Consider the following 24,991-nt stretch of genomic DNA (forward strand, 5'->3'; position numbering starts at 1 on the left):
TCTCATGAGGTTTCGGTCAGGACGTCAGCAGGGGTTGTAGAGTCCCCTTCCAAGATGGCCCACTCACATGATGTTGGCAGGAGGCCTCAGTGCCTCACCACATAAGTAACTCCATAGGCTTGAGTGTCCTCATGATGTTACTGGCTTCTCCAAGATCAAGTGAACCAAAAGAGTAAAGAAGAAGCTACAGTGCTTTTTATGAGCTATTCTCTAAAGTCCCACATTGTCATTTTTTTGTTACTGGGTCCAGCCCACACTAGAGGGGAGGGAATTAGATTTCCACCTCTTGAAGGGAAGAGTATCAAGAGTTTAAATATATTTTATAAAGACCATGGAGTATTCCCTCTTTTTCTAATTTCTAAATTTGTGTAAGATTGCAATTATCTGTTCCTTAAATACTTGTGTAGATTTCACTTATAAAACTATTGGGACTTGGTATTTTATTTGCAGGCAGTTTTTTTAAATAACTGAATTCAACTTCCTTAGTGATTAAAGGGCAATCAGTCTTTCTATTATTGGGGCAATTTAAAGTTTTCTTGGAATTTTTTTTTTTAATTTTTTTTTTTCAACGTTTATTTTATTTTTGGGACAGAGAGAGACAGAGCATGAACGGGGGAGGGACAGAGAGAGAGGGAGACACAGAATCGGAAACAGGCTCCAGGCTCCGAGGCATCAGCCCAGAGCCCGACGCGGGGCTCGAACTCACGGACCGTGAGATCGTGACCTGGCTGAAGTCGGATGCTTTAACCGACTGCGCCACCCAGGCGCCCCGGAATTTTTTTTTTTAACGTTTATTTATTTTTGAGACAGAGAGAGACAGAGCATGAATGGGGGAGGGTCAGAGAGAGAGGGAGACACAGAATCCGAAACAGGCTCCAGGCTCTGAGCGGTCAGCACAGAGCCCGACGTCGGGCTCGAACTCACAGACCGCGAGATCATGACCTGAGCTGAAGTCGGACACTTAACCGACTGAGCCACCCAGGCGCCCCAAGTTTTCTTGGAATTTATCCATTGCTTTCAATTTTTAAAATTTTAAAATGTGTGCAAACAAGTGGCATCAAGGTTGCTTACAAATACCCTCATTTTAATCTCTGCTGCATCATAGTTATGTCTCATTTTTCATTCCTACTATTATTTACATCTACTTTTTTCTTGCCCCATCATCATTTCTAAGTCTTGACCATTTAATAAGATTTTTTTAAAAAACCAATTTATTTATATTTTTTTAATGTTTATTCATTTGTTGAAAGAGACCGATATAGTGCAAGTGGGAGAAGGGCAGAGAGCGAGGGAGACAGAATCTGAAGCAGGCTCCAGGCTCTGAGCTGTCAGTGAAGAGAGGGACGCAGGGCTTGAACTCACCAACTGTGAGATCATGACCCAAGTAGAAGTCAGATGCTTAAAGGACAGCCACCCAGGTGCCACCCAGGTGCCCCCAACAAAGAAACCAATTTAGATGACGATCCTATCGTATCTTAGTTTTATATTCATTTTCTAGCCTTACCTTTATTACTTCCATTTTCTTTGGGTTAACTGTTAATTGTTCATCTTAAATTGAAAGCTTATTAGCTCATTAATGTTCAACTTGTCTTTTTTCCTAGTGTAAACCAGGAAAGGTACAAATTTCTCTATTAAGTACCAGTTATTGGATCTATAAATTCTGATAGAAAATCTTTTCATCAAATCAGGAGACTATAGATGCTGGCGAGGATGTGGAGAAACGGGAACCCTCTTGCACTGTTGGTGGGAATGCAAATTGGTGCAGCCGCTCTGGAAAACGGTGTGGAGGTTCCTCAAAAAATTAAAACTAGATCTACCCTATGACCCAGCAATAGCACTGTGAGGAATTTACCCAAGGGATACAGGAGTACTGATGCATAGGGGCACTTGTAACCCAATGTTTATAGCAGCACTCTCAACAATAGCCAAATTATGGAAAGAACCTAAATGTCCATCAACTGATGAATGGATAAAGAAATTGTGGTTTATATACACAATGGAGTACTACGTGGCAATGAGAAAGAATGAAATATGGCCCTTTGTAGCAACATGGATGGAACTGGAGAGTGTTATGCTAAGTGAAATAAGCCATACAGAGAAAGACAGATACCATATGGTTTCACTCTTATGTGGATCCTGAGAAACTTAACAGAAACCCATGGGGGAGAAAAGAAGAAAAAAAAAAAAGAAAATCTTTTCATTACCATCCAGTTCTCAGCATTTTCTAATTTTCACCATGATTTCTTTTTTGAAGGTGTTTTAAAAATTGCCAAATGTGTGCAAACGTGTGCAACTTTTTATTATTAAAATAGTTTTTAAAGCAAAGACAATTTGAAAGAAGGGGACAACTGTACAGGCTTTACCTTGATTGAATAATTATTTGCCAGTTTATTTCCTCTTTCTACATACACAGATATATTTAACACATGTATTTTGCTGTAGCATATAAAAGTTGCAGACATTAAGACATTTGAACCCTAAATAGTTTGACACGCATTTCCTAAGAAGAAACAAATTCTCAATAACAATTCCATTATATCACCTAAGAAAATTAACAATTTCACAATATAGCACGCAGCCCACATTCACATTTTCCCTAATTATCACAAGAATGTCTTAAAGAGCTTTTACCTGAGAAACAGATCAAATACAAGTTCATGCATTTTGAATGTCTCTTGTAACTTTTGTCTAGAACAGTCCTTCCACCTTTTTTCCCCTTATGATATTCACTTTTTGGAGTCCAGTACAGTTGACTTGAGAATCTCACATACTCAGATTTGTGTGATTGCTTCCTCTTGATGTCGTAAGTGAATGCATGCACTATTCTAAAGCAAATGCTTTATCTTTTCCGCTAAGCATTTTAACTTATGAGTCAATGTCCATACAACTTGAGCACCAATTAATTGCCTGAGTACACACTAACTGAATTACATGATATTAAGACTGATTTATAACTTTAATACAAATTTAATGATATGTACAATTGTTTTTTGTGTGGCAAAGTATTCAGGCACAAAAGTTAAATATCTCATATAAATGATAATAATCAATATTCTTTTGCTCAACCAAATCAACCTGTCATAGTTTTCTTTCATTTTTATTATTTCTCCAGTAATGAGCCAACAACATTACATAGAAGCAACAGCATAAGAGTTTAATCCTCACAATTATTCAAATATTAAGAGATCTAATATTCCTGGTTTCTTCTGCCTTCCTCCCTTGTACAGTTATGACTGACGCTTAATCTTATCTTTCCTTATACCTTCCCTACAGAGACTGGTCCTAAGGGATCTTTCAGCAATTCACTGACCACGATTTCACATCATTAGTCTCTTCGGTTTTAAATCTACAACAGAAAAAACACAGTGTCCCCACTTTGCGAAAAGCCCATTTGGAAACCAGAGCTGGGGCAATGCACTGCCAGGCTGATTACCTGGGAGAGAAGAGAAAACAAAGTGAGCTTGGTTTATGGATATATAGCATCTGGGCCTCTAGAGGTGGGGATGACAAAGTAAAGTTATTCTTTAATGAGGAAGGAAGTAGAGACCCAACTTTAACAGCATGTACAATGAGCAACAAGAAGGCTCCAATCACTTCCATGCAAAACAAATGAAAAAAAATAAAAAAAAAAAAATACTAAAACTCTTCCAGATAATAATGCTGTTGTGTATTGACTGCCAATACATAATACTTCATATACATTGCTTATAAAATGAGGTACAAAGAAAATACAAATCTAGAAGAGGAATCAAAATTAAATCTAGATTTGTCTTCTTACAAGTCTATATTGTATTTACTGATACCGATAAAAAGAACTAACTGCACAATTAGAGAGTTAATGCACATTAAAACAGTGAGTAAACAAATGTAAATGAGTGAAGGAATTCCATTCAGATAAAAAATTATGAGCAAAATGTCACTGGGAGAAAAAGAAGTTGATAACAGACCACTTATACCTTTCTGAAGCTTATTATAAAAAGCTAAAATACAATAATTCCTCAGCTACTAACTGGCAACACTACAATATTTGCTTTATTTCTTCCTTTAGTATAATCTGTTGTGTCATGTACACTGAAGCTCCAATATGTGGCACAAATACATATTTGGGATTTTACATCTTTTTGACGAACTGGCTCTTTTATCATCATGAAATGAATCTCTTTATCACTGGTAATAACCTTTGTCTTGAAGACTTCTTTGTCTGGTATTATTAGAGCCACACAAGCTTTCTTATGATTAGTATTTGTGTACTATGTCTTTTTCCTTCCTTTTACATTTAGTCTGTATCTTTATACTTAAAGTACATCTCCTGTAGACAGTATATAATGTAGTATTGCATTTTTATCCAGTCTGAAAAATCTGACTTGTAACTTGTAGTGTTCAGCACATTTACATTTAAGGTAAATATTATTATGGTAGGCTTTGTTTCATCTAGTATTTTTTAGTATTCCATTTCATTGCTTATATTGACTTTTTAGCCATACCACTCTGTTTAGTGATTGCTTTAGGGATTTGTCATATACAGTCTTAATCTTTAACAGTCTACCTCCAGTCAATACTGTATATTTTCATCTTATAACAATGCAATTCACGCTATCTTGCTACTATACTGTTTTTTTATTTGTACATATTATAAACCTACAATACATTAACATTTTAAAATATTTATTTATTTTTGAGACAGAGAGGGAGAGAGGGCACAAGCGGGGGAAGGGCAGAGAGAGAGGGGAAGACACAGAATGTGAAGCGAGTTCCAGGCCCCAAGCTGACAGTGACCCTGATATAACCTATGAACCAGAACCCACAAACCGTGAGATCATGACCTGAGCTAAAGTCGGACGCTTAACCACCTGAGCCACCCAGGCACCCCAATGTTAACTTTTTAAAAGGGGCACCCACCTTTTATATAGTTTTCATAAAAAAGAAGAAAAAAATGTCACTTATACAAAGACCAATTCTGGCTCTCTTCAATTCCTTCATTTAGAGATGACAGGTATGTTTCTGACTAGTATGTCTCCTTTAGCCTGAACTTTAGTATTATTCGTTGTGAAGTCTCATGGTGAAGAGTTCCCTTAGCTTTTGCTCAAATAAGAATGTATTTATTTTGCCTCCATTGCTGAGAGTTATTTTTGATGGATTTATAATTTCAGGTTGGTAACTTCTTTCTTTCGTAACTTTAAAAAAGATAATCCATTGTCTTCTAGTCTCTATTATTTCTTATGAAAAGTATAATTATTATTAATATGATGATTATTATTCCCTTATGCAAAATACAATGTGTCTTCCCCCACCACCAGTCGCTTCTAAAATGTTCTCTTTAAGTTTCATTTTCAGCAATTTGACTTAATGTGTTAGTATGGTTTTGTTTACTGTGCTTGCAGTCTGTTGACCTCCACAAGTCTGTAAAATGTATTGTCCAAATTTTAGTCAAATTTGGAAATCTTTCAACTAACACAGCTTTAAACATTTTTCTGCTGCAATCTCTCTTCTCTTTCTGAAACTCCATTTACACGTATGTCCTACCACTCAATATTAGCATGGCTCTCTGAGGCTTATTCTCCCCCACCCTGAAGTTTTCTTCTGGCAGTTTTCAATATGCCATCATACATAACCCTCAAATATTTCATTCCAGGTACTGAATTTTTCCATTTCAGATTTTCCATTTGATTCTTATTTAGATTTCCACTTCTGTTGAGATTCTCGATCTGGGCATGGATAATGCCCATCTTATCAGAAACAATTTAAAATACCTGTCAACTAATTCTGTATCTTTCATCCCTGACTCTGTTCCAATTGTCTTTTTCTTCAAAAGAGGAGTTGCATTTTCCCACTTCTTCATATGTTTAGTAATTTCTTATATAGCTGGAAATTGTTGGTACTATGATGAGTCTCTGGAGTTCCTTCAAAGTGTGTTTTGTTCTGGCATAATGTTAATCTATGGGCAGTTCAACCTGATACTTTGAGGGTTAGTTTTAGACTGTTAGGATGGGTCTAAAATAGCTCCGCCTTGGGGCGCCTGGGTGGCTCAGTGGGTTAAGTATCCAACTTTGGCTCAGGTCAAGATCTCATGGTCCATGAGTTCAAGCCCCATGTCGGGCTGTCAGTTCAGACCTTGGAGCCTACATCGGATTCTGTCTCCCTCTCTCTCTGCCACTCCCCCACTGACATTCTGTATCTCAAAAAATGAATAAACGTTCAAAAAAAAATTTTTTTTTAATAAATAAATAAATAAATAAAATAGCTCCTCCTCTATGAGTAAAGTAACCTTGGTCCTAAAGTATACAACTTTCTGGGGTGTCCACTAATGCTCAAGGTGCCCAACTAGCTCCTTCCAAACTGGCTGGCCAAAATTCTGTGTGACCTCTAGAATCTTTTCTTGACTTACAGGCCCCAGTAGTTTGTTCTCTGAAAAGAGACCTGCCCTGCATATGTGGAGTTCAGTATTCAGCCAAAGAATCCAAGGACCCTGTGGAGATTTCTAAAGCTCCTTCTCCAAATAGCTCCCTCCTTTCCAACACCCAGCCTCACAAATTCCAGGTGCTTCAGCAGCCACACACTCCAATCACTGTTTTCTCCAATGCACTAAATCTCTGGTCTCTCTATGAGCTCTCCTGTACTGAGCTTCAGTTTGGAAAGCCAGAGTGAGCTTACCTCTTGGGTTTTCCTTCTCTCAAGGATCACTGTCCTATGCTCTGCTATCTAATGCTAAGAAAACCTCAGTTGCTACATGTATTTTATCCAGTTTTATGGTTGATTATGGAGACAGGATAAATCCAATACTCATTACCCCATTATGGCAGGATCTGGAAGTTAAGATATATCAAAATTAATTTTTAAGTACTTTTTAAGATTATATTAACATATTAAAAAATTGATGAATATAAAAATGAAAAAAAACAAAACAAAACAACCCAAGACCACATCCAGCAAAGAATTTCTGCTAAATTCTACTGTGTTTTCTTCTAACTACATTCATACATTTGTACATACCCATGTGTGAAAGGTCTTTTTTAAATTAGGGTGAAACTAGTTTATTTTTCCTTTTCCATTTAACACTGCATGGTGGGCATTTCCCCAAGTCCTTATACATTAACTGAAAACAGAATCTTTTATGGCTATATAAAAATCTTGATAGTAATTTATAATTAATAATAAGCATTCTCTTACTGTTGAACATTTAGGTCACACCATTATAAATGAAGGCTTTGTCTTCAAATATCCACATGACTCACTCTATAATTCAGGTCTTTATTCAAATACTACCTTGGTGAGGGTTCCATGACAAACCTATTTAAAACTGTAATCCTCTCCTGGACATACAAGTCGGTCTTTTTCCTGCTTTGCTTTTCTTCGGAGAATTTACCACTATGTCACATAGCATATATATTTTTAATTTTATGCTAATTATGTCTCCCTCCACTACAATGCAAGCTTTATGAAAGCAGACCTTTTTGATTAATTTGTTTACTGCCAGACTACTTGCCTAATATTAAGCACTTAATATTAGGTGAATAAACGAATGATTATAATGAATGAATACTGAGAGAGACACCATACAATATGATTTAAGTGAGGCCAAAACAAACAAAAAAATTACTTATAGGAAAAAAAGAAAGAAACATATGTTTCATACAGATGGTGGAAAGAAGTTATTTTGTTTTTTAAGTTTTCTATTTTTAATACCCTTTGCTTTTATGATATAGAAAATAAATGTTTTTTAAAAAGATGGTGCATTAAGATTATATATCAAACGAGAAGAAATGTATATGGATAGAAATGGACTAAAACATCTTTCTGACTCGTGATTCAAACTGTGACAAATCATTATTTAAAACCAACACAAGACTATAAATATTTGCTAACATAGCACTGTGGGAGATACAAAGATGAGTAAGACGTGGCTGCTACCCATCAGGGGCTCAACATCAACTGGGAAAGACATACACAGTAGAAAAAACAGTACGTGCAAACTATGATAAGTGCTGTACTGAAAGTACAAGGTAAAATGGGTTGACAAGACACTGGAAGGAATATAATAAACTGGGGTGACCTAATCATGGTCTTGAAACTTGTCTTCAAATATGCAAAGGGAAGAGGTAAGCATTACTGCTAAAAGGTAAGCCAAAGCCAAAGGGAAAAGATAGATGACTATACCCCAGACCTTTAAGAGAACATTATATCCTCTAAAACACCTATCAGGCAAGGGGTGCAAGGCAAGGATACCCTTCAGGGATGGGCAAAAACCCTAAACGTGTGATACAGCTGGACCTAATACAGATAAGATGTGGCGGGTCATGTAGTGAAATGGAACAAGTTTGAGGCATTCACATCATAATTTTTGTAAAATTTTATAAAAAGCATTGTGCTAGTCCATGGATGTCAGAGAAAGGAGGGCAGAGAAGATAAGCTGGAAAGTCAAGCTGGAAACGAATTAGGAAGTGTTTAGACTTAATCTGTATGCGATTTTACAAGAAATGTTTTTAAAAGTAAATTGTTTATTTCAGAAAAAAATGTAAAATTATTTTGAAAATTATCCATATCATCAATCCCAACATTACTGAAAGACACGATTTTGGTGTGTTTTTATTCTATTTTCTTTTTCTAAAATTAGAGTTGTGTGTGCAGGTGCATGCAGTGTGTATGTTTGCCTGTATGAAACTGTGTGACTATACCGTAATTTTTGTCTCCCGCTCATGTTCTATCAAAAGTATTTATGTAATGACATACTCTCTTTAAAAATTTTTAATGGCAGTGTAACCATAAAAATTTTATTCTGTTCTGATTGGTCTTTTAATGTGGACTTAAAGGTATAGGTAAGAAAGTTAATACCTAAAGGTGTTTTTGTTTTTCATTTTAAGTAGTAAAATCTCGTTTGTATTGAGATGTTTTCTACTACTTCCAAGAGAAAAAAAATCTTCCCCTCTGACAAAAGTTCATTTCTATCTTGTTCTAGTTTTTTTTTTTTTAATCATCTCACCTTTTTTTCACTGAACCATTTATTCATCTGTAATTGTTCTCATGACTTGCTGTTGAGGCTCTAAATTTATTACCCCCTCATTCAAACAGCTAAGCAAATGCACTAATACCATCTCTTCAATAATCCTCCTGCTGGTTTTGTGATGACCCTTGTATCATATGTTTGCATTAAAATTAAAATAGATTGATTATGATTTTAAGTTTTAAAAAAGAACATGAATGACAGTAGCAAACAAGATTTCATTATTTAAGATTACTGAATGTAACAGTATTATATTTGGAATTCAAGGGATGAGCAACCATACAAAACAGCCAAAATACACTAGTCCAAAATATAAAGTTTTGTTTTGTTTTTCAATCTGCCACAATCACTCCAAAGCCCATTCATCTCTTTAAGTCATCACAAAGATTAAACACGTGTAACATGAGCTACATAATCAAGCAGCAAATACACTGTAGCACTGGCATCCTCTAAAACTGACTTTTCTAGCTGGTTGTGAGTATAGTCCCTAACAGCTCACTGTCTTCATCCAGGAAAGCAGTTTTCTGAGCAACATCTAAGTTCTTCACACTGGGCTGCCAATGCTGGAATACACATTCCAAGTTACTTTTAAAAAGTGAATTTAAACAACGCTGGAGAACTTGTATTATTCAAATAAAGTAAGACAAAAGCTGTACTTCTTTCCAAACAGGGTGAAACTTTAGTGAATTCACAACATTTTACAACTCACTTCAGGAGTTAGGAATCCTAAAGTGTCCTTTTAGCATCATTCCTCCCCATCTTCAACTGGTTGGAATTATATCTGGAGACCAAAGCAAGCAAGCAATCAGCCTAGTACAACCTTTCCTTCTGTTAAACTTGCCTGTTGACTCACACCTTCCCTACAGTACATTATTAAATGATTTTACATAATCTTTTTCATAGCAAAGGCTCATTATATCTTTTCTTAAACAACCTCGTTAGGCTTTCAAACAACCTGATAAAGAAATATAAACCTGTCAACTTCTCAGATTCTAAATGTAAGAAAAGCAGACATAAAATTTTAACAAATTACCTAGGTAAATTTTTTTCTTTTATATTGAGGACAGGAAGGCAGTGAAAAAAAGGTAAAAGGTGGAAAGGATAAGAACAAGAGCAAACAACAACAAAAAAAAAAGATGGAGAAAAAATTCAGAGAGACAAACTAGGAGATTCTGAATTATCTGCTATAAACATCTTGTATTCTATTAACATGAGTGCTGTAAGGAAATACTTCTCTTCACAATTTACTGGAAGTTAGTGGTGTCTTGCGTTAGACTGGATGATCCACATTTAATACAAGTTTAAAGACGTACATGTAATAGACCAATGCAGAGAGTGGTCTAGAGTAATGACTAGAAGGAGAGGTGAGAAAGTGATGATTAACTATAAAGATTAGGACAAGTGTAGGCATCCAACATAGTTATCCAGAGAGAAGTCACCTAGGGAAGTACAGAAAGCAAGGAATAGCTTTAGGGTCACTAACAGATGTTATATGCCGGCTTCAGAGGCAGAACTGGAGAAAAAAGACAAAAGGTGATAAAGGAACTGAGAAAGAAAACCTGGACTTAAATGGGCTAGAGGCAAAGATGGAGCAAGAAAGTAATTCAGAGAGAAAACTATTAATAAGTACTTTGTTAAGATGTGCCGCTTAACACAACAAAAGTGTGACTCTGATGTAATGTACCCACTAGTATTCAAGCGTATACCCAAAGTTTTCCTTATCATGATGATATATATATATATATGATATATGTAATGTAACATATAGTTTTGCATATACTGTATGTCCCTCCAGAGAGGAAGAACGTAAAAACAAAGCTGCAGCCCCAAAGAAAAGTGACACCTAACACAGGGATTGGAGTAGAAGTGGTAACCACCAGCCAAAGAACAAAAGAGAACTTTCTTTCTGTCTGGAAGTTCTTCTTATCTGTTTAATGTAGGAGAAACATTTTAGAGATCTGTGTTTTGTTGTTTAAAAACTTTAAAAATCCCCTAGGAGCAAGAAATAAAATACTCTCCAAGAAAACAAAAGTGATCAGAAAGATTTTTTTAAAGAACTGAGATAGACATAAAAAAAAATACAAGTAGTTAATCTTGAATTCTCTGGAAATATATTGCCTTCAAGAAAGAAATCACATCACCCAAAATTAAGCCTTAAGGATCACAGCTAAGTGAATAGGTTGTCAATATGCCAGACTTCTTCATACTTTGTTTTCAACAAGAAGTCAGGCTATACTAATGTGATATGTCATAATTTCCAGAGGTTAAAAAAGTGTGGCAGCAATACCACAAAGCTGTTTTTCTCCTCCCCTATATCACCAGTGAAAAACTGTAAAGAATTTTAACGAATCTCTAGTAAGCATACTGAACACTTCTTTTCAATAAAGAAGCACACAACATATACCAGTAAAACCCATCATACAAGGAGAAAAGGTGAATTTCAGAAAAATGCTTTATGCTTAAAGCTAAAAACAAAACAAAACAAAACAAAACAAAAACCCCAACAACTTGAGATTATACATACTAATTTAAATTCTGATATAATTTCTCTTTGGTAATGCTGTCTACGTTAATAAATTATACATTCAAAAAGGTCATCTATAAACAAAAATTTACAATAAGCTATCCTTTTATACTGCTGGAAATGGTGTATAAAGATTTTTACTGGTAAAAACACTGAAGTTTGCTATTTTTATTTATAACTTCTACTATACTTAGTAACTTATAACTTAAACACACGAGGGGGTGGACAGTGTGACATGGGAGGAAGAATAGCACGAAAATCTGCACCAGACTTCCAAATGACATCTAAAAGAAGTTTGGTAGTTATGGAGTTTGCTCATGCATTCACTCATCCTGTACTAGAGAAATAATCTCTAAATGAGAGAGCTATAATTCCTGTCTTTGTGGTGTTGATATTCCAACAGAGGAGACTATAAAATTATACAATTATTTTATTAGAATTGGAATGTGTGGTAACAAGAATTAGAACCCAGTAGGGGAGTGATTTAAGGACCTCACTACGTCAAAGATTCAGGAAAGACTCCTTCCTTTTGTACTTGAGTGGAGCTCTGACGGATATGTAGAAATTTACTTAAGGTGGGGAAGACTGGTGGTTAGGGTTCCGAGAGTATGGATTAGGCAAAAGGACAGCAAGTGAGGGAAGCAGGAAAACAAAACTAATTAGAGATCCCAAAATGGCATTCTAGTCTATTAAAAATAGTACCTAAATGCAATCATTTAAACAAGAGTTTGAGACTTCAAAAATAGTAACATACCAAACTGCACTGCAAAAGGAAACCATCAGTAATAGTAATAAGGCTACTGGACTGTTATAATGATAATCATTTGTAAGTTCTTTAAAACAGTATCTCTACTGTTAATACATAGTTTCATTTTAGTTATTTAAAATAACTGAGTTATATGTAAAATGTTCTATAGTCTAATTCTCACCTTTTACTAATTTAGTTAGGTCATTTATTCTAAATTCCTGATGCCTCATTATATTCAATAGATACATTATGAACATTTAGTCTCTCTGATGGCACATTTAAAAAATTTTAGTAACAGCACCTATGATACTGTACTTAATATGGAAGCATGTCCCTATAAGCAAAAAACCTAATATATAGCATAATTTTTTGTTATTATTACAGCTCTACTTAAAGAAAATGGTAACAGTTACATTTATAATTACAAAAGTACTCTTTAAAATCGTTTGGAAAACAGAAGTATAAAGAAAATGAAATCATTCACAGCTAACTCCAACACCCTGAGACCACCACTTACTAATATTTTTAAATAATTTTAAATATTTTTAGTAATTTTTAAATAATACTTCATCTTTTACACACCTACACATACGTGCACACACACCCCTAGTGTAAAATGTCGGTAACCCAGCCTTTGCCCCTCTATAGTTTCTTCTCCACACAGCAGCCCAGGGAGCCTAAAACACCAGTAAGGTCATGTCACACCTCTGCTCAGAGACTTCCAATGGCTCCCACCTTACCCAGAAGTTTTAGAAGCACCTAAGTTTTAGTGCTTACTAGACCTGCAAGGCCCTACACAAATCTACCCCTCTTTTACTTACGACCTCATTGCTATACTCTAGCATACTCTCACCACTCTGGCCACTTGGCCTCCTTGCCACAGCTTTCTCACCTTCACATTTGCTGTTCCCTCTGCCTGGATAACTCTTCCCTCAAATATCATCACGGTTTTCCTCTGTCACAATACAGGTAATACAGTTAAGAATAAAAAGTAATCACAGTAACATATGGTGTTTTAAAGTGAAAAAGTTCTTTGAATTTACTGTGGTTAAAGAGTAACAGCCAACATATATCAAGTTCTTACCATGTGCCAGATTCTATACCAAAGTGTTTTATATGACTTATCTTATTTAATCTTCACCACTCTGTACAAGGTAAGCACTATTACTATTTCCACTTTACTGATAAAGGAAACAACTTCTAAAAGTTATGGGGACCTGAGCAGCAAACCCAGGCAACTAATTTCAGAATGCATTATGACACATCACTAAAGTGAGCTTCCTCTTTGTGATTCTCATTATTTCTTGCTTTAAAACTTTTAAATATGTTTTTCTTTAAATGAAAGTTTTTATGCTGGACAGAGAAATTTTCTAACCATCTTAAAGAAAATTAATTTAGTAAAGTAGTATCTCACTGGTTCGAAATACATTACAGAAAAAAGTAACAGCTCACATGTTATGCTCTATAATTACAAATATAAAAAGTTGAAATGTCAGAAAATAATGTGTGCCATAGGAAGACTCAAGTATTTGACCAGCTATGATGAAGCTTAAGGTAATACTGAGACCTTTTTTTTTTTTTTTTTTTTTTTTTAGCAGTAAGCCTCTATACAGAAGAAAGCTCTTTAGCATGTCTAAAGTAATATAAAGATTGGTCCACAAAGGATAAAGACAAGGAAAGACCATAAAGAAAAAGCACAGAGCAATTACAACTTCATTTTTGAGTTTCTACAAATCAATGTTCTACTGTTAAGTCCATCAACATGTAAAACAAAAATACTATCTTGAATGCTCCTACTGCCTTCAAACCTTCAGAAATGATTAGATAAATACCTTTCCATTTCTAATCAATTCAGTCAATATAGTTCACTTTTCAAATGCTTTAAAAAACATCAAAACATCCTAAAATTAAATCATTGCAATTACTGCACAACTTTGAAAGTACACTAAAAACCACTGAATTGTATGCTAATGCAGGTAAATTTAGTGGTATGTAAATTATCTCATTACAACAGTTTAGGGGCACGTGGGTGGCTCAGTCAGTTAAGCATCCGACTTCATCTCAGGTCATGATCTCACAGTTCATGAGCCTGCTTTGGATTCTGCATCTCCCTCTCTCTCTCTACTCTCTCTCTGCTCACACTGTGTCTCTCAAAAAATAAACAAACAAACATTTAAAAAATTAGAATGTACATAAAAAATGTTCACTAAATTACTCATAAAATTAATTCTAAACAGGAAATTAAATACTTTATACACAAAACTGGACACAAAATGGGCATTTTAGAAGATGTGGAGAAAATGGAACCCTTAGGCATTGTTGGTGGGAATGCAAACTGGTGCAGCCACTGTGGAAAACAGTTATGGAGGTTCCTCAAAAAGCTAAAAATAAAACTACCCTACACTCCACCAATCACACTATTTATCCAAAGAATATAAAAACACTAAATCAAAGAGATGCATGCATCCCTATGTTTACAGCAGCATTACCTACAGTAGCCATGATATGGAAGCAGCCCAAGAGTCCATCGACTAATGAATAGGTAAAGAAGATGTGGTGTATATATACGATGGAATATTATTCAGCCATAAAAAAGAATGAAATCTTGCCATGTGCAATGACATGGATAGAGCTAGAGAGTATAACACTTATTAGTGAAATAAGTCAGAGAAAGACAAATGTCCTAGGATTTCATTCATATATGGAATTTAAGAAACAAATGAGCAAAGGTTAAAAAAGAGAAAGAGAGAGACAAACCAAGAAATGGACTCTTGAGAACAAACTGATGGTTACCAGGGGGGAGGTGGGTGAGGGGATGGGTTAAACAGGTGATGGGGAGTAAGGAGCGCACTTGTGATGAGAACTGGGTGATGTATGGAATTGTTCAACCACGTATTTTACATCTGAAACTATTATATTGTATGTTAACGAGCTAGAATTAAAATAAAAACGTTAAACAAAAACATGGCCATTTTCCCTTTAGATCTTCATAATTTAAGTACCTTATCATTTACATGTAACTTTTAGGTTCTCAAATTTAGCGTTACAACATATTGGTGAAGCATGTTACAAGTAATTGGTTACTAAATAATAAAGTACCAAAGTCAGTGAAAGGTATACTTGTAAACAACATAAGGTTGTCTTGATTTTTTTTCCCCCAGCTTTTAGAAACCTTTTATTTTCCATCAACCTTATTTCTTTGTGGAAGAGCAGCTTAAGACCACTCAGTAGTTGTTCACACACATTCAGTGGCCTGAGCAGTGGAAGCTGCAGCCCTGTCTTCCGTGGTGGGCAAGTGTTCCAGTCTTCAGTAGGGAACTGCTAACGGAGCACAGAGGGCATCTGCACACCTTTAGACCAGTCTGCGACTTCAGGTTGAGTAGCAGTCAACTCAGGAGCTGGAGCAGTCCATTCACCCTGAAATTCCTCCTTTGTCATAACATTTTCAGCAGTGGCCTGCTCTTCCTTTTCAATCTCTTCAGGATCTCTGTAGAAGAAGAAATCAGTCATGACCTCCCATGGGTGTTCACGGGAAATGGTGCCATGCACGCACGGAAATTCTGGGGCCAGCGTCCACCACCCCAGACACAGTGAGTGGGTTCCTTTCTTGTTGCAAGGGATGACAATATCCATGTAGCAAAGAGGAGAGTCTGTGTCACACAGAGCAATGGTAGGCAGGTTAACATAAGACGTTTCACTCAGAGGCTGGTGGTCAACCCTGGAATCAGTAACCACCAGAAGTCTTGGTTGCAGAAGGATACCTGGATCTGGCTAGTGAAGGTTCCAGGAGTGAAGTGGCCAGCAACAGAATTGGCTCCAGGGGTGGCAGCAAACTTCAGCACAGCTAACTGGCCAGTATTCCTGGATGACAGAGCACTGACATCAGTGGGGTTTTCAAAGGCAACAATGGCAGGAGTGCCTACAGAAGCTTCTCCCAAGTTCTCTTCAGATTTATGATATAGATGTCATCATTTTTCCTTTTGGAAAGTCAAGGTTGGTGCCACTTAAGTGGGTACCTGCTACAAGGAATTTCAATTTGTAAGTCAAGGTTGGAATTTGGAAGTTCAATTTGGAAGTCAAGGTTGGGGCCACTTAAGTGGGTTCCTGCTACAAGGAATTTCAGGGCATCTTCCTCCTTCATTTGCAGACTATCAAGGGCTCTGGACATCATGGAAGCTTTTTTTAAAGTTATGAGGGGAACCCAGAACACTGGTTGGACCCCTCTCTGGGCAGCAAAGAAAGGCAGTTGTTCTGGTTTTTTAATCTACTGTAACAGTCTCTTTTAACTGGTGTATTTTGAACATGCACAGTTGAAGTTATTGATACAGTTGGATTAATATGTACCATATTTTAATGATTTACTATTCATTGCTCTTTTTCTTTGTTTTTTATTTTTTTGTCTTCTCTATTTCTGACTTCTCTGGTTTTATGTGAACACCTTATATGATTCTATTTTCTTTACTCTTTTGGCATGTCAATTACACTTCCTTTCAAAATCTTTTTAGTGGTTTGCAATATACTTTTATGACTAATCCAAGTACACTTTGAAAACACTATACCACTTTAGTTACTACAAGTACTTTCTAAAACTATTCCCAATTCCTCTCTCCTGTTCCTTATGACATTGTTGTCATTCATTTATTCATAAGGTATAATCACCAAATACATTATTTTGAACAAACTATTATCTGTTAGATCGATTAAATGTAAGAAAAATGAAAGCTTCTATCTTCATTTATTCCTTTTCACTCCTTTATGTAGATCTAAATCTTTGACCTATATCATTTTCTCTTCCTTTGAAGAACTTGTAACATCTCTTGCAAAGCAGGTCTACTAGTTACATATTCCCTCAATTTTGGTTTGTCTGAAAAAGATCTTATCTCTCCTTTACTTCTGAAGGATACAGACACAGAATTCACCAGATACAAAGTTGGTGGTTTTCTTCTTTTAACTCTAAATACTTTACTCTCTCCTTGCTTGCTTGATTTCTGAAGAGAAGTCTGATAAAATTCTTATCCTTGTTCCTCTATAAGTAAGGTGGTTATTTCTCTCTGGCTTCTTTCAAGATTTTATCTTTGTCTTTAATTTTCTGCAGACTGAATGCAATGTACCTAGGGATAGATTTTTGTTGTTTATTCTGCTTAGTATCTCTGAGCTTCCTGGATCTGTAGTTTAGGGTCTTTAATTTTTGGAAAATTCTCACCCATTATACTTCAAACACTTCTGGTTTCTTTCTCTCTTCTCCTTCTGATATCCCAATTGTGCTTATGATACACCTTTTGTAATTGTCCCACAGTTCTTGGATACTCTGTTCCATCTTTTTCACTTCTTTTCTCGGTGCATTTTAGTTGTGGGAGTTTCTATCGATGTATCTTCATGTTCACTGATTCTTTCCTCAGTTATGGCCAGTCTACTGTATAGGCCCAATGAAGGCATTCTTCATTTGTTACAGTGTTTTTGATTTCTGGCATTTCCTTTGGATTATTTCTTAGAGTTTCCATCTTTGTGCTCACATTACTTATCCATTCTTGCATGATGTCTACTTTTTCCATTAGAGCACTTAGCATATTAATCATAATTTTAAATCCATAGGATAATAATCCCCAAATCTGTGTCATATCTGAAACTGGTTTACCCCTTCAGATTGTGGGTTGTTTTTGTTTGTTTTTGTTTCTTTTTTGTTTTTATGTTTGTGTTTATTTTTGCCTTTCAGCATGCCTTGTAATCTTTTCTTGAAAGCCAGATATACTGTTGGGTAAAAGCAACTCTAGTCAACAGGCCTTTAGAGTAAAGTTTTGTATTTATCTACTAGGATTTGGGCTGTTTAACTGTTTGCTGTAGGTGTGGTGTCTAAAGCTAAAATTTTTTCTAATGTCCTTGCTTTTGTCTCCCATGTTCTCTTTGGGAATCCCTAAAGACTCTTTAAAAAAGGTGTGAGGCTTACTCTTGTTTTAGATGCAATCCTGTTATTATACAGGAGCCCTACTGACATGGTGGTAAAGCTGGAGAGAGGCATTCTATTGTCCTATAATTAGGTCTCAGTATTTTAGTGAGCCTATGTTAGATACTTCCCTTTCCCCGGGTCAAGAAAGCTTTGGTAAAGCCCCTGTTAGTTAGGCTCTAGTAAAATATTTTCCCTTGAAACAGGCCTGTTAAAAATAATAGAGAGCTCTGGGTATATTTCAAAATGACTACTTTTCTCCTCCTCCTTCCCTGACCCTTCCTATAAACTCCCCACCCACTGAAGCCCTCCCTCACTATGCAAGCAGTATAAGATTTTTCTCTGATCCTCACAGGGAGAACCTGGTAGGTCTCCTGGAAAGTATGGGGATACCAGTCTAACACTGGGGCTCCTCTGTTTTCAACACCCAAGCTAGGCCACCCAGAGCCTCTAGCATTTAATCCATCAGTTAAGTTTAAAGTGTTCCTACCTATAGTGGCTTCAGTTGTGGGGCTTCTACTCCTGGGCTGCTGCCACCCATCAGCTTTGATTCTCTATCTGCCAGTCTCCAGTTTTGCAAGCAGCAGTTTGCCCTGAATTTGCCTCAATTCTCTGACGCATCTAAGAAGAGCTGCTGATTCTGTTTGTTCAGCTTTTTTTCTTCTTGTGATGACAGAAGTGAGGACTTCCAGCTCTTTATGTGTCATACCAAAAACGTTAAGTCAATATACTTTATAAGAGCTAAGGTAGGACTATCTCTGGAATATAACTCTTACTTATTTGCATTTTAATATGCTTTACACATAATCCTGGGTTTACCTAAGAGAGAATTATAAGACAATAATAAGCAGGTGACTATCATCCATCGTTAGTCAATAAAAGAGAGTGAAGACTGAGAACCACTATTGCAGTTTGGGATACAGAGGTCCACAAACTGCTGCCCAAGGGCCAAATCCTGCCAGCAATGGAACAAATCTAGCCATTCATTCATTTATATACTTGCATATGTATTGTCTGTAGCTACTTTCCTGATAACAATGCAGAGTAAAGTAGTTGCAACAGAAACCCTATGTCCTACAAAGCCAAAAATATTTACCATCTGGCCCTTCAAAGTAAGAGCTTGCTGGCCCTGGGTTATACATGTGATCTCTGCTATTTTGTATGTCTGTCTGTCTTTTCATTGTTGACCAGGCAGAGTGCAATGATGACCATGCACTATCTATTTTTAATGTTTATTCATGGAGTCATCCATCAATTCATTTAATATACAATTGCTGAGATTAAAGAATCAGTTTAGTGGACTTTTTTGGCAACACAGTGTAAATAATATTATAACAATTACACTCAAATACTATGAAAAATTAAAGGAGTTATTAACTCTACTTGGGGTACTCAAAGTTTGAAAGATTAAAATTTTGCCACAGAGGACTCTGGCTTACTACTGTTTATTAGAAGATATATCCTCTAAGCAAGTGATTCTCAAACTTCTGTATTAGAATCATCTGAAGGGCTAATAAAACAAAAGTTGCTGGTTACACCCCCAGAGTTTCTATTCCTGTAAATCTGAGGGAGCAGCCCCAAAATTTACATTTCTAACATGTTCCAAGGTGATACTAGTATGATGCTAATATAAAGAACGGTTGCTCTAACAAACCAAGTAGCCTCATATAAATACAATTTTAAAGCTAAAAGTGTACCTTATTTTTTAAATGTTTATTTATTTTTGAGAGAGAGAGAGAGACAGAGAGAGAGACAGAGAGTGAGCAGGGGAGGGGCAGAGAGAGAGGGAGACACAGAATCCAAAGCAGGATCCAGGCTGTGAGTTGTCAGCACAGAGCCGAACATGGGGCTCGAACCCATGAACTGCAAGATCATGACCTAAGCCAAAGTTGGGAAGCCTAATGACTGAGTGAGCCAGTTGCCTCTGAAAGGGTCTTTCAAAGATAAACTAGTTGTTGTACCTCTCTGAAATAAAGAGTATCAGACTAAAAAAAAAACCAAAAAGTCTCTGACGTCAGATAAATAGAAAGGTCCAATAGACTATAACCTGTTTTATAAATGTGAAACACTTTGGGCCCTCAGAATTGCTCTCCTATTTTAGTTATTCCCTCGCTACTTCCCCAATAAATCCATCTTCCTCAGTTATTTGCCCTAACTCATAGGGTTCATTTGCCCTCTTCAGGCTGTGGCCATGACTCAACAAGTTACCCTAGCTTTGGGTCTTGGCTCCAGAGGTAAGTGGGTTAAATCCTCCACTAGAACCCAACTTTCAAGAAGTTATCTCCAGGTTAATGTTAAGGGGTTCTTCAAAATTCCAACTTCACCTGTTAGGAACGAGGCTGGAACACAAGTAGCTGATTAGCCCACAAAACCCTAACTAAAATACTACTGTATACGCATAAAAGATTACTAAACTATGTAGTAGTCATTTGCTCAGTATTTTAAAATTTTTTTAAAAGTTTATTTATTGAGAGAGAGAAAGAGAGCAGGAAAATGAGTGGGAAAGGGGCAGAGGGGGAAAGGATCCCAAGCAGGCTCTGTGCTGTCAGCGGAGTAATTCCACAAACCGTGAGATCGTGACCTGAGCCAAAATCAAGAGTCAGATGCTTAACCAACTGAGCCACCTAGTCGCCCCTGCTCAGTATTTTTAAAATGAAGGACACAATGGCTCTTACTTGGGAGGTATATTATTTTTTAATTTAGACATATACTGAAAAATATTTGATTAGTAGTACTGAAACACTAAATAAAAGATTACTTCAGTTTCACCAATGCAAATTAAAAAAAAAATCTATTGCTGTAAGTCCTCAATTGTGTAAAATGCAGCTTGAGTTTAATAACTTATTTGAGCAGAAAATTACCACATCAAATGTGTAAAATACAGAAACATTAATATGTAGAAAAAAATCAAGTGCCTCTAAGAATGTAGTAGACAAAAATAGTATTCACTAGTACCTACTGCTGAATGAGAAATAGATGCAAAAGGTGTTGCCCCTAGCTTCAAAGAACTTGCTGTTGATTAAACATCACAGGACAAAAATTAAAGTGATTACATGCTTAATTGTACAAACATCAATATACAGTGTGAGGTCAAGAAAAGGTCAACATGGACTAGAGTAGCTAAAGAATGTTTTATTGTATGATGATTTGAGCTAGTATGATGATTTGAGTTATGACTTTAAAAATGGTTAAAATGTGATTAAGTAGGATTTGGATACAGGCAAGTAGAGATTCCAGAAAAGATACAAAGCAGGAATAAAAGGAGGACCACAAAATATAAGGCAGACACTGAAGTGCTAGCCGGACAGAAGTTCAACGCCGAAGAGCAGAAAGAAATCAGGCTGGACTGACTGCATGGGGCCAAATTATACAGGCCTTTGAACCTGACAGCAATTTTTGGTATGATATGGTGGGCAACATGAAATTATTATAGGTTATTAGAAGGAGACTACACGGAAAAGGATATTTTTGAAGACTTATTTTGGCAGCAATATATAGCATAGTTCAGAGAGGGGAAAGGCCAGAGGCAGAGGCAACTATGGTGCCATTGTAACAATCCAGGAATGAGATGGTAAAGCACTGGACTGTGGCCCTGGCAGTGGAAATCTAGGGAGTAGAAGATAGGGAGAAATGTTAAGTGACCCTGTGAACTTGGCAATCTTAAAATATTGGGCATAACGATAAGAGAGAAAAATATGAAACCAATATTACTAGCCTGACAGAATGAAGAACAGGTGGCATCTACTACCCAAAGAGGTAAAATAGTTAGAAATGAAAGCAAACTGAGGTAGCAAACACTATGGCACAGAAGATTACTGTGAAAATGCTAAGTTTACAAAGACAGTGGTTGCTAGCTACCTGTACTCTAGCAAATGAATCAGTAGATGTGATTAGAGTTGTCTGATCAGTCCATCTATTTGTGACTTTATCAAACAAGTGAACAGAGAAAAAAATGGATGGTTGAGAAATAAGTGCCTGGATATTCACCATTAAAGGGCATCTAGAGGAAAGAAGCAGGAAAACTAAAATGTTAGTCAGAAGTAAGGTCCATGAAAACAAAGATCTTGCATCTTTGTCCATGGAATCCCCAATGCCTGGCAGAGTAGCTGACACAAAGGCAGCTCTCAAAAAGGAATGAATGATAATTCCCAAACTACAAAGGAATCATATTAAAAACTAGAGGTGAAGGCACGATAAAAGATAAAGACTGAAAACAAAGGCCACTGAGTTGGCAAGAAGAACAGGAAGCCAGACTGCAAGAGTCAAAAAGGACAAGAGCAGAGAGAAGATCTAATGGGGTGAGGGTGGTGAGCTGATGGACAGACGGCAACCAAAGGGAAGAGCAGCAGGGTAGACAAAAAGCATTATTTTACTTGTTTGGGTATTTTTCTAAATCAAAAATTATACTTGCTCATTCAAGAAATTTTCAAGAATATATAAAGGCGGGGGGGGGGGGGAAGCATACATTTGTTCCACCATCTAAGTGCAAAACAGTTAACAGTTTTAAAATGTATGTTCACTTATTCCTCCAAATATATAAGTGGGCTTACAAATCAAACAACAGGATTATAAATGAGGGACTGAAGGGGAGGGAAAGGAGTAAGGAAAATAGTAAAACCAGGGATGAGACTAGCTAGCAATGGTTACCACGTTTCTTAAATCTTTTCTTAGTGGTCAAAAAAAACTGCATTTTTCTGCTTTATTTTTTATTATTGAGTAAGGATTTTTGCACTGTTAACTGTTTATATTATTATTCTTATAAAATGAGTATTTGCATTCTTCATTCACTTACCTAATGACTTTTTTTCTTAGACTATGAATGAGCTCTTTAGGTCACTGAAAGATCAACTCTGTTTTACTGCAAAAACTTTTCTCCAAGGTTGTTTGCTGCTGCTTTAAGGAAGTCATAAGCATGTATAAAGTCACAGGAAAAGCAGCCTGTGGAAAAGAACAGTTTGATGATGCTGACAGAAAGGGTATGTATTAGAACAAATTCCCTAAATATATGAAAAGGGATGAATCCAAAGGGGAAAACAAATTTCATCTGATAATGGAAAAGTACACAGATACAGATGCTAAGACACAGGATCCAAAATACGAGCTAAGTGAGGTATACAGAGGATCCCACATATAGTTGTATTCTGATCCTCTTCACGAAGTGGCCATTATTCAAAGAGAGTCAACTCAGGGTACTAACAGAGCAGTTCCTGGTCCTCTGCCCCAGTTCTCAACACGCCCATCCTTTCCTTCTCTATTATTACTTTATTTTTTTCTTCTACCTTTGCACATTAAAATTTAGATGAGAGAACTGTGATTGGTGGAAACCCCACTCCCCAGGTAAGCAAATTTTGACCTAAGCTATCTTCCCCTAATTATTCTCATTACTGGTAAGGTTTACTGCCATCAACAACTGTGACTCTAATTCCTGCTAGTGGGATATTAAGTTGTATTTGGATCAATAGTCCCTCCCTTGATTTTTAAGGTCACCATCAGATGGTTATGGTCACCATCCTGAATTTTGCCAATAAGAGTATTATATCTTACTGAATCCCTCTGAATCTAACTCTCTATTTTTTAATTTAATTGATTATAGCACACCATCGCTGCATTTAACAAAATCTTACTTTTGTTAAATTCAATTAATGACGCATGCAACTACCACAAAGGGGTGAATGTTTTAAATAAGGAGTAGTGTCTTGTTACTTTTTAATCCTCCTGACTATATATAATATACATTAAAATAAAGGTATACTGTATTCAGTTTTCCTTAACCACCTGATTCTGTAAATTCAAGACTAGTTTTTGACCTTCTCACTTCTCTGAAAACTTGTATGTACAGAATTTGGCCAAACACTGGTTGTTAATATCTCCTGCTTCAGAAAAAGGAATCATGTATTTAATAATATCACAGTAACATTTTAGATCATAGACTGCTTACATACATATGCAATTAATAGATCTAATAACTGCAATCAAATTAGTGAAGTGATTCACTTAAATTAACTGAAGCATCTTGTTCAAATAGATTTCCCAGATTCCCAGAAGCACCAACTTTACTTCAAGCAAGAGGTCAATGAAGTGACACTCTTATCCAATTAAATTTTTAAAATTCCATATATACTGCAAAAACAATGGTAAGTACTTGGCTACCCCATATAAATAAAATATTTTACTGTCATAAATTATTTATTATGCAGTGACTGCTTTGTTTTAGGTATATATTCAGTCTCTGAATTCCTATGAACCTTACGTACTAGAAATTCAGTAAAAATTCACTACATTGGGATCATCTCAGGTAAGGCCAGTCTAAATCACTGAAAAAAGTTAATTCACACAACTGAGATCATTGTTCCCCGAGAGTTGAGAAAAATTTCATGGAAACAATAGACATGAATCGAACCTTAAAGTTAGTAGACCCTTGTATCAGAAGAAAAAAGAAAGGTTTTTAAAGTAGCAGGTAAAGAGACCAGCACAGGCATACAAAGAGAAACACGATAATAAAAGCAAAGAAAAAGGGTTAGTGCAAACTGCAGTCACCACTTAACAGAGTAATCCCCTGTTCTCATCTTGTAGCTACTTGACAGTACAAGGTGATCAAAGTAGAAAAGCCACAGAAAAATAAAAAGAATACAAGTACAGAAAGAAAAACACAAACCCAAGTGCTCTCGATGCTTGGTTTGTATCTTAAAATGAGGCCTCATAAATTCCAACACCACAGCCCTAGAGACTCATACCCTCCCCCTCCAAGATAACCAATAGTTCACATTGATCCCCATGCTC

At 36.2% G+C, this 24,991-nt stretch overlaps 1 protein-coding gene, 1 long non-coding RNA gene and 1 pseudogene across 2 annotated transcripts in view; all 3 read right to left on the reverse strand.

The window, feature by feature from the left end:
- RFX7 (regulatory factor X7) overlaps positions 1–24,991 on the reverse strand; it is a 134,171-nt gene that overhangs the window by 101,517 nt on the left and 7,663 nt on the right. The gene's annotated exons all lie outside the window — the stretch shown is intronic.
- On the reverse strand, positions 1,900–24,470 carry LOC125910027 (uncharacterized). The gene is made up of 3 exons (XR_007453826.1): positions 23,004–24,470; positions 6,652–6,803; positions 1,900–3,346 (listed from the first exon to the last, which is right to left on the reverse strand). It is a non-coding gene; the product is annotated as an uncharacterized LOC125910027 (long non-coding RNA).
- On the reverse strand, positions 14,964–22,177 carry LOC125910025 (40S ribosomal protein SA-like; annotated as a pseudogene).

This window comes from Panthera uncia, assembly GCF_023721935.1.
Source record: "Panthera uncia isolate 11264 chromosome B3 unlocalized genomic scaffold, Puncia_PCG_1.0 HiC_scaffold_1, whole genome shotgun sequence".
In the NCBI taxonomy this organism is placed as follows: domain Eukaryota; kingdom Metazoa; phylum Chordata; class Mammalia; order Carnivora; family Felidae; genus Panthera; species Panthera uncia.